Source organism: Dendropsophus ebraccatus, chromosome 4, assembly GCF_027789765.1.
Source record: "Dendropsophus ebraccatus isolate aDenEbr1 chromosome 4, aDenEbr1.pat, whole genome shotgun sequence".
NCBI classification, from domain to species: Eukaryota; Metazoa; Chordata; class Amphibia; order Anura; family Hylidae; genus Dendropsophus; species Dendropsophus ebraccatus.
Window position 1 is genome coordinate 74,461,493 of NC_091457.1, and position 13,203 is coordinate 74,474,695.

Genomic DNA, 13,203 nt, shown 5'->3' on the forward strand with positions numbered 1-13,203 from the left:
ATCCTCCACACCATGCACACTCCCATCATCCACACCATGCACACTCCCATCATTCAAACCAGGCACACTCTCATCATCCACACCATGCACACTCCCATCATTCACACCATGCACACTCCCATCATTCACACCATGCATGCTCTCATCATCCAAACCATGCACACTCCCATCATCCACACTCTCTTAACAGGCACACACTACCACTCACTCTCATTCATTCATTGATAGAATTTGCAAAAAAACACAATCGTCTCCGACGGCACATCTTCCCGGCACGGTGGGTGATGCCCCAAATACTATTAGGCAGCAGATACTGAGCTTCTGTGGCATATCAGCAGGTTCTCTGGACAGAACCTGCTGATAGTCTCGCTTTAAAGTATGCTGGAGCATGTGGTGCCGACAGGGCTGGAACATAATTGTGGACGAGAAACTGGATGATCAGACCAAATAGTAGTGATGGGAGGAGGGTGACTTATATAGTACTCTACTTACTAAATATTTCTCACTATACAGATTATGATAGCACCTTAGCTGTCCCCTTGTTACTGTGAAGCTTATCTTTCTTTGATAAGAGAATACACAGACTTTACGCTGCACACATTTGCAACAGAAATGCATTGTGTTTACTAATTAATATGACTACATTCGTCTAATGTATATTTCATATGCCATCCTGTGAATCCTTTGTGCATAATTTTGCATCAAATTGAATAGAAGGCAGCATCCTGTATGGCACATAACTTATTTACAAGTCAATCTGCAAGTGCAGAAAATACCTTTTGTAACTGATTACTGTGGACTCTCTTTGTTCGGCTTCCTCTGGGTTCAGGACAAAGACAAGTACTTGATCAATGCCCAGGGAGAAAAATAGCCTGGAAACTGCAAGGTCCTAGAGGAGTGAAGCTGTACTGCACGTATACAGTATATCATTGCTATTAACTGTGTATGCAGAGTCATAAAAATCCAGTAGAATACAATAGTAATGTTTTTGTTTGTTGTTTTTTGTTGGATGATTTTATTTTAAAATATATACTGCAGCTGATGATCAGCAATGCACAAGCAAAGTTATTTAATTTTTTTTTATAAATGTGTTCTATTTATATGGGGGAATTTAGCAATGTTTTTTGAAGGCTTTGTTGTAAAATTGTCGCAGATTTGCTTAAAATTTTGACAGCACTGCACAAATATTAACTCAAAACGTGTATCAAAACTTCCACTTTCAGCCATATTAGCTACTGTTTATTTGTTATTCTTGCTACCTTTTTCATCTTTCACTAGTTACAGTGAGACCTGCCATTTCTAATTCAAAGCACTATTTATCAATCAGGGATGTTTAAAGGGGTAGAGAAAGACAGGTTTTGTGAAGAGAACTGAAAGTTCATTTTCATTTCATTGACAAGGACTTGTGAGGGTTTGGTTAAAGCCCCATCTGTGATTTCAGTGCTGCCATGAATTAGGGCTCCTGTTTTCTTGCATTAGCACTATTGAGAGAGTAGCCTGAGCATTTACTGTAGACGGGGCGGATTAAGGATATCATGGCCCCCCAGCTGTTCAGAAAATTTGGGACCCCTGTTAACCACAACCCCTATAGCCCTGCCCCCACTCCATTAATGACGCCCCAACTAATGTCGCCCTGCCCACTCACCAAATATGGGGCTATATACCATGTCCTCAGGCTATGTGAACTATCTATGTGAACTATAGAAGAGAAAAGACCGGATTCCCTCAGCTCTCTTTAAAATTCAAACATTTATTGTTAAAAATCTTTAAAATAACCAACGTGTTTCGAACCAAGCTGGTTTTTATTCATGGTATCTATACAACATATGTGAACTAATAGTACTACACAGGGATTTTCTGTGGCCATTACCTGTATAAATTACTACAGAAAACCCCTATACAGCATCTATAGGTCACATAGCCTGAGGACATGGTATATTGCCCCATCAGGCTAAGTGACCTATAAATGATGAATAGGGCTGGGCTTTGCTGTGGCCATGTATATGTGTGTATAAAAAATAATAATGTGTGTGTGTGTGTGTGTGTGTGTGTGTATATACATACATATATATATATATATATATATATATATATATATATATATATATATATATATATATTCATACATACAGTGGTGCCTTGGATTACGAGCATAATTCTTTCCAGGACTGTGCTTGTAATCCAAATCCACTCTTACACCAAAGCAAATTTTCCATAAGAAATCATAGAAATACAGACAATTGGTTCCACACCACAAAAATAATGAATTATTATTCTGAATAACATGTAAAACAAATGAAACAAACATTCAGAAACAGCAGAATATGTGATATTATAAGTTACTGTACAGTAATGGAGAGGATGGGAAACACAAGGGCTGACAAAGACTGCAGGGAGCATGAAAGAGTGAGCAGGACATATGTGAGCACTCTCTGTCCGGGAAGAAAGGGGTTACGACCAGGGCCGGACTAAAGGGAGGGCACCAGGGGCACATGCCCCGAGGCTTCCACCACTTAGGGGCCCCCACCAGCTCGAACCCTAGCAGAACGGTGCTGCTTACCCAGGATATCAGGCCATGTAATAGGGCCCTAACACAGTGGGCAACAGCGCTCAAAAAGTGCTGTGTTCTCACATTGTGTTATTAACACAAACACAATGTGAGAATACACTCTAAAACTTAGTCCACCTCCCCACCCCCCTCTGCTCCTGTCTCTAGGGCCTGGCATCTTCCCCTGTACTGCAGCCTCTAGTGACCACGTGCATAACAGAGGAGGATGCTGACCCATACAGCCAGGAGCGAGGAGGGGCCTGTGCTAAGTCACCCTTTTTTGGGGGGGATTGTCGCCCGGGGCCTCCACCAACCTTAATCCGGCCCTGGTTACGACTATGAAGAGATTACCTCCACAGTCCTGTCCCCTGATGTAAGCCCCAGCCTGAAGTGTATCTGCTATGATTTGGAAAGTGAGGGAGACTTCCTGGGTCAGAGTACAGGGCTGTAGACCACACTATGCAGACCATGCCCCTCCCCCACTCACGCTCTCACCCAGTACAGGGAGCTCTTAAACCATATCATACTTTCAGGGAATGTCATATCATACTTATTTTCAGAGACTGTCTTATTTTTCCTTGAAGGATTCACAAAAAAGGGAAAAAATTGGAACATTTATTATATACTGTACAGTAGTTGTCATCACAAACCAGCATAACCAGGCATAACCCAGGTAGCGGAGGGTGGCGCCCCCTCTGTGTAGCATCACTGTATAAAGCATGGGTCTCCAAACTGTGGCCCTTCAGCTGTTGCAAAACCACAATTCCCATCATGCTCAGACAGCTAAAGCTTTGGATTTGGCTGCCCAGGCATGATGGGAAATGTAGTATTGCAACAGCTGGAGGGCCGCCTATACAGAATAGCCCCCTCTGTGTAGCATCCCCCTATGTAAAATAGCCCCTTCTGTGGCATCCACTATGCAAAATAGCCCCCTCTGTGGCATTCCCCATGAAGAGGCCCCTCTGTTGTACATCTCCCATGTGTTAAACAAAATAATTAAAGTTCACTTACCCTCACATTACTCCCCAGCAACGTCTCTCTTTTCCCGGAGCTCCGGAGCGACGGCATTCATCTGTCCTCTCCTGGGCTCTGCTCCTCTTCGGCATGCTACATCCAGGAAGTGGACACTTAGAGCACGCTGCCTGCCTGCCCTGCCTGCGCGTGGCATGTCTGCTGCTAGCCAGGGGTGTTTAAAGGGGCATATTCGATGGTTACTGCCCTTTAGAACCCCTGGGAGATTAGAGCGGGACCGCGGGGCAGAGGTATTAGGCGGCATTATCATAATGCGGGCAATCCTGCAGACAGGGCTGAAATTAGGATGGGTAACCTGGGTAATTGCTTAGGAAACAATCCCCAAAGGGTGCCCTGAACTGCTATAGGACTGCAGACAAATTAATGCATTTTGCTTTGTTTTTGCCAAAATTGCTGTAAATTCACTACATTTAAGCAATTTTGCAGGAATTAGGGAAGACTACAGTACTACTGAGAAAGTGCTCCTATAGCTATTTGGGCTCCACAGAGTCAATAGAGTGGCCAAACACTGCCTGTACCTCCAAGGACCTACCCGAATGATGATGTCATCAAGTCCTTGATGAATAGAGTTCACAGATTGTTGGCATAAAAAGCCCACTTGGTTCATCTAGTCTGCTCTTCTAGTTATTTCTTTCCATCTTAGGATAGATATATGTTTATCCCTGGCAGGTTTACATTTAGTTACTGTACATTTACCTACCACATCTACTGGAAGTTTGTTCCAAGCATCTACCACTCTTTCAGTTAAGTATAGCCTCATGCAGACATCAATATAAGACTAACCCTAAAGACCCTTTCCCAGATTCAACATATCCTCTCAGCTTGAGAGGCTGCACTTGAATAACCTAACTTCTCTCCCCTTAATAGATAGTGCTGGGCTCAGATCTAGCTCCTCCCATTTGTAATAGGTTAACTGTAAAGGCATGTGCGTAGGTTAGCCCATTGTTCACAGTCAAACTGAAATAAACTAATCTGCAGTGCAAAAAACCTATATGGAACACTATGAAAGTACAAAGATATATAAATTAGCAATGGCTAAGGCAATAACTGTGTGACACCCAACCAACAGGCCCATTAGGGTTCCCAGTGGGACACTGAATGTAGAGGTATAGAAGTTCATTAAAATGCAAGCAATAATTAAATAGTTTTAGTACATGGTTGTATATAGCTTTTTGTGATATTAGATGGCTGTATGAGTTACATAAAAGAAATCAGAAAATCAACACAGACATTATAGGTTACATGGGAACCTCCTCTCAAGGTTGCAGCCATTGCGGACATCAATGATGAAGAGCACAGAATAGCTCAGTCTGCTTGTAAATTAATAATTTTGCTTCTATGTCTGCTAATGTTTATATACAGAGACAACACCATCTACTCACAAAAGATTAATAGTAAATCTTTGCACAGGATGTTTAATGTCTTCATAGATCAATAGACTGCTGGAAGGCTTTTATAAAGCAATTGGGACAAAATAAATAAATAAAGCAAATTTCCAGCTGATTACCTCTACATATTACTTAGCTGAATGAGGGATAAGGGGCTTTCTGTTATATAGGTCCTTTATTGCCCCACAGAGGCCACATGTATCAATGTATCAATAAAGGGCTGAAAGTAAAGGTGAAATAGATCAGACTCCACTCCGATACACAGCAGACTTGTTGCCAGTGTTACACATCTTGCATGTACACGTTTTTCCTATTTTAAGAAAGGCAATACAAATATTGAATGATAACTATAAAAATATTGTAATAATAATACTGGTGTGTAAAATTATTAACACAGTGATATAAGCAATGACGTTTTTAAATGTGCACATGCAGATAGGTGAAGGAGTCAGCCATGCTACAGATTGTTGTTTATAGATCTATAACATGGAGCTCTGTATGAGGGCTTGTTTTTACAGAATGAATTCTTATGTTTCAATGGCATGATTTAGGTTTTGTTTTTTTAAGAACAAAAAAAGGAATGAATGCTCTGGAGGATTGTGGCTTTTGGATATAGGATGGATCCTTGCTTTCCCTTCAAACAACTCCAGCGACAGTAATCATAGACTGTTAACTAAACTCGGACCGTCGGACTTTTGGTCCGACGGCATCGGCGCTCTCTCATCATGCCTTTGATCCCGGCCGCATACTTGTGCTCCCGCGAATATGCGGCCAGGATATTTCATGGAATTCAACAGGGATTCCCTAGAATATCCTGGCCGCATATTCCCGTGAGCGCAAGTATGCGGCCAGGATCAAGGCATGCTGAGAGAGCGAACTGCTTTCGGACCAAAAGTCTGAGCAGTTTGCTCATCTCTACTATCTATCTATCTACAAAATCCGACTTTGCGGCACCTCCATACAGTGTAAACGTCCAGGTCAAAGAAGGAGGAGCGCTGATGACGTGAGCAGGTCACATCACATCCAATCAGATGTTCAATGTAAAACGCAAACGATGTGACCTGCTTACGTCATCAGCGCTCCTCCTTCTTTGACCTTGACTGAGATGAGCACACCCACTGACCCGCGCATGCGGGATTACTCTGTTTACAAGCCACATCGAGCGTGGGAGAACACATGGAGAATGTTTATTGTTTCTTCTTTTATATGCCGAGCAGTGGTGAGTGGAAGCTGACCCCGCCTATCAATGCTATATTCACTATGTATACACGATTACCACAGGATGTTGGACACATGATCACACGTATATGTAATGTTACACTGGTCTTGTACGTTCCCGTGGGAACCTTACTATGTTTTACATAACACATTTTGATGAAGATGTTTTGTTTGCACTTTAACCAGCACAATTGTAATTTGTCTCATGATTGGTTACACACTTGTACATAAGGATGTGAGTCACTTGGTTTGCCATGCTTGAGAAAGGTCTCGTGATGAGACAGAAACGTTGCAGCACTTGTTTGAACTTTGTGGTTTATTTCATATCAAAAAAGTTTACACTGTATGGAGGTGCCCCGAAGTCTGATTTTGTATTTGAAGAGGGGACGTGGTTCCAGTCCTCAGTGCAGGCACTCCATCATTTTTTTCTGAGAGTGCACTCCATTCTGCTGTTTGTGTATCTATTCATCCATCCATCCATCCATCCATCCATTCATCTATTTATCTATTTATTCAGCTCTATACTTTATGGCAAACACAGCCTAGATAGGTTATTCAGGTGCAGATTAGTGTGTTGATATAGACCAAACAACAAGAGAAAAGCAACCACATTATGAGTAGAGATGCACACTCAAGTTACTAGTCTATATCATAAAAATGAAAGTCTGTCTGTCTGTCCTTCTGCCTGTCTGTCTGTCCTCTATAGACTTCCAAACGCCTGAACCGTTTGACCCCAAATTTGGCACACAGATACATTGGGTGCCCGTGAAGGTTATTGCGAAGGTCCCGTCCCCGCCAGATGTACAGGAGGGGAGGGGAGGGGAAAGAGAGGCGCCCCATAGAGATGAATGGGAAAATCTCCTCACTGCAAACACAGGTGATATAATTAGCTGCAGCAGACACGGCAGTTGGAGCCTTAGCAACCAATAGGATTACTGCTTTCATTTTCACAGGGAGCAATTGTTGCTAGGGAAGCTGCCTCACAACATCCACAGTAATAACTGGTAGACCCCCTACTCCATCTATACAGTACATGTATATACAGGACCCCCTACTCCATCTATACTGTACATGTATATACAGGGCCCCCTACTCCATCTATACAGTACATGTATATACAAGACCCCCTACTCCATCTATACTGTACATGTATATACAGGGCACTACAGGTATACCAAACTGTGACTGGGTAACACTGCCACACCAGACCTGACCAATACCACCATACCATGACTGGATAACACCGCCACACCAGACCTGACCAATACCGCCATACTGTGACTGGATAACACCGCCATACCAGACATGACCAATACCGACACATTGTGACTGAATAACACTGCCATACGGGTAAATACAACCCTGCAGGTATACAGGACACTACAGGTATACAGGACCCCAAAACTATACACTACAGGTGCACGGGACCTCCACAAAACTATATACTACAGGTATACATGTCCCCAAACTTTACACTACAGGTATAAAGGACCCCAAAACTATACACTACAGGTATACAGGACCTCCACCAACTATATACTTCAGGTATACAGGACCTCCACCTACTATATACTACAGGTATACAGGACACCAAACTATACACTACAGGTATACAGGACCCCAAAACTATACACTACAGGTATACAGGAACTCCACCAACTATATACTACAGGTATATAGGACCCCAAACTATACACTACAGGTATACAGGACCTAAAAACTATACACTACAGGTATACAGGACCTACACCAACTCTATAATACAGGTATATAGGACCCCAAAGCTATATACTACAGGTATACAGGAACTCCACCAGCTATATACTACAGGTATATAGGACCCCAAACTATACAGTACAGTTATACAGAACCTCCACCAACTCTATACTATAGTTATACAGGACCCTCAAACTATTCACTACAGGTATACAGGACCCCCGAACTATATACTACAGGTATACAAGACCTCCACCAATTATACACTACAGGTATACAGCACCAACTATATACTACAGGTATACAGGACCCCCGAACTATACAGTACAGGTATACAGGACCTTCACCAACTACACACTACAGGTATACAGGACCCCCCCAACTATACACTATAGGTATACAGCCCCCCCCCCAACTATGCACTACAGATATGCGAGACCCCTAAAAACTATACATTGTGGGTATACAGAACCCCTCCAACTATGCACTACAGGTATACACTAATTCCACTGATTAACTCTTTAGCTTGGCCTCCTGGGCACCTTAGAACAAATCTAATTAACACACTGACACGTTATACCCGGGCAGCGCCGGGTAAATTTTCTAGTAATAAATATTTATCATCTATTCAATAAATACCACAAAATATAAAAACAGTTAAAATAGACCAGCTTAGTTCTAATACAAATAATGTGACCGGTGAGCCCTACAATAACCAGACCCCACACGTTCTGCTATGTATTCATAGCTTCCTCAAGGTTGTAATTTGATTACATTTTAATAAACCTTTTTTTGCAGAGGGGAAAAAAGAGAAAAAGGTTGTTCTTTTCTTCTTTTTTTTTTTTTTGCAAATTAAATTTACACTATTCAGTGTGTGGTATAAATAACAAAATAAATAAATTATATGGGTCACTACGATGCAGTTATACCAGATCTGTATATTTTTGTAAGTACTAGAAAACATTCTCCTAAAATTGAACCTCTGCTATTGTTATAAGCAATTGTTAACTGCCCTGCAAAAACAACTTGCGCTGTAGAGCAATTTCATATAAGATCCGCTACTGCATATTTTGGACGGTTTGAATTTTTTTTATACCCAATTTTTAGAAAGTAAATATAGCCTATGTACAATATTAAAGGGGTATTCCCCCAAAAATTATTTTTGCATTAATATGTTGCCCACCCGTAGCTTTCCATCTTTCCAATATCTATGTATTAAGGATTCTGCACAGTTTTGCTGTTATCCAGCTGCATTCACCCGGACGGAATGCATAGAATCATCAGACCTCAGTCCAACCTGACACGCTCCCTGCTCCTGGCCCCGACCCTCCGAGATGGCATCACGTGTCCTCAGTCCCAGCACAGTGAAGTGACTGAGAACACTGATGGGGTGGCTGCTGTTAGAGAGGGAGACAGTGATCAGCGCAGCTGTCACTGTCTCCCTCTCTAACAGCAGCCACCCGGTCACCCCCATCCCAGAGCTCACCCCCTATGTCCAGAGCCTCCCGGCGCACCGTCCGGCACTCACCCGCGGCACACAGCCCCCCGCCCCACAACGAACCGCCCCCCCCACAATCGCCCGTGGCAATCTACCCCCCCCCCGGGCGCGCGATCGCCTGTGGCAAGCTCCGGCCCCCGCAATCGCCCGCGGCAAGCTCCGCCCCTATCACCAGCGGCACCTGACCACGCGATCACCGCCCAACCCCTCCACTGCACGATCACCAAGTGGCACCCCCCATCTCAGCTCTGCTACTTGGTCAGTGCCATCTCAGCTCTGCTACACCTTTCCCCCAACTCCGCTCTGCTACACAGTCCCCCCAACTCAGCTCTGCTACACTGTCCACCCAACTCAGCTCTGCTACACTGCCCCCCCCCAACTCAGCTCTGCTACACCTTCCCCCCCCAACTCCGCTCTGCTACACCGCCCCCCCAACTCCGCTCTGCTACACCGTCATCCCCAACTCCGCTCTGCTACACCGTCATCCCCAACTCCGCTCTGCTACACCGTCATCCCCAACTCCGCTCTGCTACACCGTCATCCCCAACTCCGCTCTGCTACACCGTCATCCCCAACTCAGATCTGCTACACAGTCATCCCCAACTCAGATCTGCTACACAGTCATCCCCAACTCAGCTCTGCTACACCGTCATCCCCAACTCAGCTCTGTTACACTGTCACCGCCAACTCAGCTTTGCTACACCGACACCTACACTGTCATCATCTCATTCATTGTCTCAGCTCTGCTACTTCACCATCATCAGGCATCAGCATTGCATGATGGGAAATGTAGTTTCCTATCTTGGATATAGATCGGCTTTTAGAAAAACTTGTAACTCAGGAATGGCAGCAGCTACAAAGATGGGAGACGGCACAAAATACTCAGAGTGACTTGATGAGTAAGACCAGCTAGGTTTGGGAGCATTACATTTTTTTTAGCTCTTAGGGGGAATACCCCTTTAAGCCCTGTTCACACAACGTATGTTTAGCATTAATCATGGCCGTTGTTGAAATTTGCAGCAACAGCTGTGATTTATGCTAAGCATACATTGTATTTAAATGAATGGAATCCCAGATGGAGCGTATACACACAGTATAGGCTCTGGCCGGATTCCATCTGAACGCCTCTTAGTAAATCTTGCCCACCGTGCACCTGATCCTGCGCCCAGCGCAACACATCTGCAGTACACCTTCTTACAGCAGGTGTACATTTGGATCATGATTTAAATCATGTTAAATAAGGCACACTGAGGGGGCCACGCCTCCTCCCTACCTTAACACCCCCTAGCCCCCTCCCACTCATCAGGCGAGCGGGGGTACGGCAGGCGCAGGCGTACACCATAGTGTTTGTTTCATAATAGTTGCTCTATTTTGATGCTAAAAGAAATGGCATTATTTCCCAATTGGGAGACAATGAAAGCCAAGCTAATGAAACACTTTGTTATCTCAACAGTTGGCTTTTTTGCTGGCTGCCTTCAAACTCTGTGACGCTCCTGGTGTCTGGAAAAGCTTAATCCAGTCCTGGATCCAGCTTTTCCAGGCATCGACAGTGAACAGGCACAGAGTTCAAAGGCAGCCATCTAATAAGCCGACTGCGGAGCTAACAAATCTTTTTGCTTCGTTAATATTGTAAAATTGCTGATCTAGTATATTACTGTTAGGTAAACCATTTCTCTAATTGCATTTTTTCTTCTTTAGGTGCTCTGTTAACATTTTATTTTCCTCCTAAGATTTTGTATAATAGACAATCCAGAGCTACCGGGTTTCTAAGTCCATATTAATCACTCAATGGACCTTTGAAGTTGGCTTTAAAATCAATTTGTGCCAGCAACAAAAAGTCTCAGCAAATCATAATAATTACAGTATGTATTCCCTACCTACGCAGACACATTGCTCAACTTTTCTGAAATCTTAGAGAAAGCTATTACTCGTAGGATTTTCTTTGTTTGTGTAATTTACAGTTTCATTGGCACTTTAGTCAGTACAAACAATTCTCAGCACTGACGGTATTGAATAATGCATTATGTATCTGGTTATGGAAAATGTGTATTCATGAGTCTTGTTTGGCTTTTGTCAAAAGGAACTGTGAAATATTATGATGGAACTATCTTCATTTCTGCCACATTGTTTTTAAAAGCATGTTAGTAACTGGGAATTGTGAGTCTTAAGAATTACTGCACAGTTTATGCAACTTAAAGGAAATTTAAGAGAAGAGGCCTTGTTGCTTTCAACGGAAAGATGTGACAAGACCATAACACCATAAGTAAATGGAAAGAAAAATAAAACAGAAAACTTTGGAGAAATCTTTTAAGTCTATTGTAGCTTAAGCTTAGGGATGGTCCGAACCTGGTTCGGAAGGGGTTTGTACGAACCCGGACCCTCCGCAATGATTACCGCTGTCTGCCCACTCCGTGCAGCGGGCGGATTCAGTGGGAGGAACGCCTGGAAAACTAGGATGCAGCCATAGCCATAGGCTGTATACCAGTTTTCCAGGTGGTCCTTCCGCTGTATCCGCCCGCTGCACGGAGCGGGAAGACAGCGGGAATCCAATGCCTAGCGTTCGGGTTCAGCCGAACCCGAACCTCAGCGGGTTCAGACCATCCCTATTTAAGCTAATGGTTTTAATAGACACTGCATGGCAAACTCAACAACTTCATGTCATGTCTTAATTTTTTTGTACTCCACCACTTATTGGAAAAAACAATAGTTAAATAAAAGGAAACATGGAAAATATAAAGCAGAGCTGTGATTGGTTGCAGTGGGCTAATTTACACCATGTTCTATGTTACAAGCTGTGATAAATCCGGACCATAGACTTAAGGTACTAAACTCCAAAGACTACTTTCAATGTTATTGTCTCTTGTTTTACCTTACATGTTCTTGGCCTTGACCCATTAACCATTAAAATTGGTTATCCAGGATTAAAAAACATGGCTGTTTTTTTCTGGAAAAACACCACTCTTTACTTTAGTTTGGGTGTGGTTTTGCAGCTATTGAAGTAGATGTAGCTGAATTGTAAGGCTATGTTTCCACACAGTATTTTTGCTCAGTAGTTTGGTCCTCGTATTGCAACCAAAACCAGGAGTTGATAAAAAAAAAAACACAGAAAGGCTATGTTCAAACACTGTTTAAATTTAGTGGATGGCCGTCATTTAATGGCAAATAATTGGCGTTATTTTATAACATTGGCCGTTGTTACAAAATAACTGGCCATTTTTTGTCATAAAATGACGGCCATCTACTAAATTTCAACAGTGTGTAAACAGAGCCGTTCTGTGTTTTCAATCCACTCCTGGTTTTGGTTGCAATATGAGGACCAAAATACTGCACAAAAATACTGTGTGTGAACCAAGCCTAATACTACATACAACCCGAGGACAGAGCTGGCGCTGTTTTGCAAGATAGTATAGCTGTTCTTTTTCTAATCCTGGATAACCTCTTTAAGGGTGTTCTTACATGCAGACCTGCCAGCCCTAGCTAGTGCTTGTGATTTTGATTTACATACAGGAACTGGATTTGTCACTTTAAGCAGTAGCGATTGCAAGTACAGCCTGCACTTATTGGCTAATTGCCTGTGCTAGCCCTGGTCGCTAGCGCTGGTGATTTTATTTGATAATTGTGGGCTGCACCTGAATTTTTCATAATTTTTATCAGAAAGTCAAGGTCCCACCTTCAATTTAAAACCAGAAGCACTAGCTATGGTTACTAGCAGTGTATGGGAGCAGCTTTAAAGGGGTCTTGCGGGCTTATAATATTGATGGATTATGCCCTTCATAAGCAATCAACATCTGACTAGTGGGTGT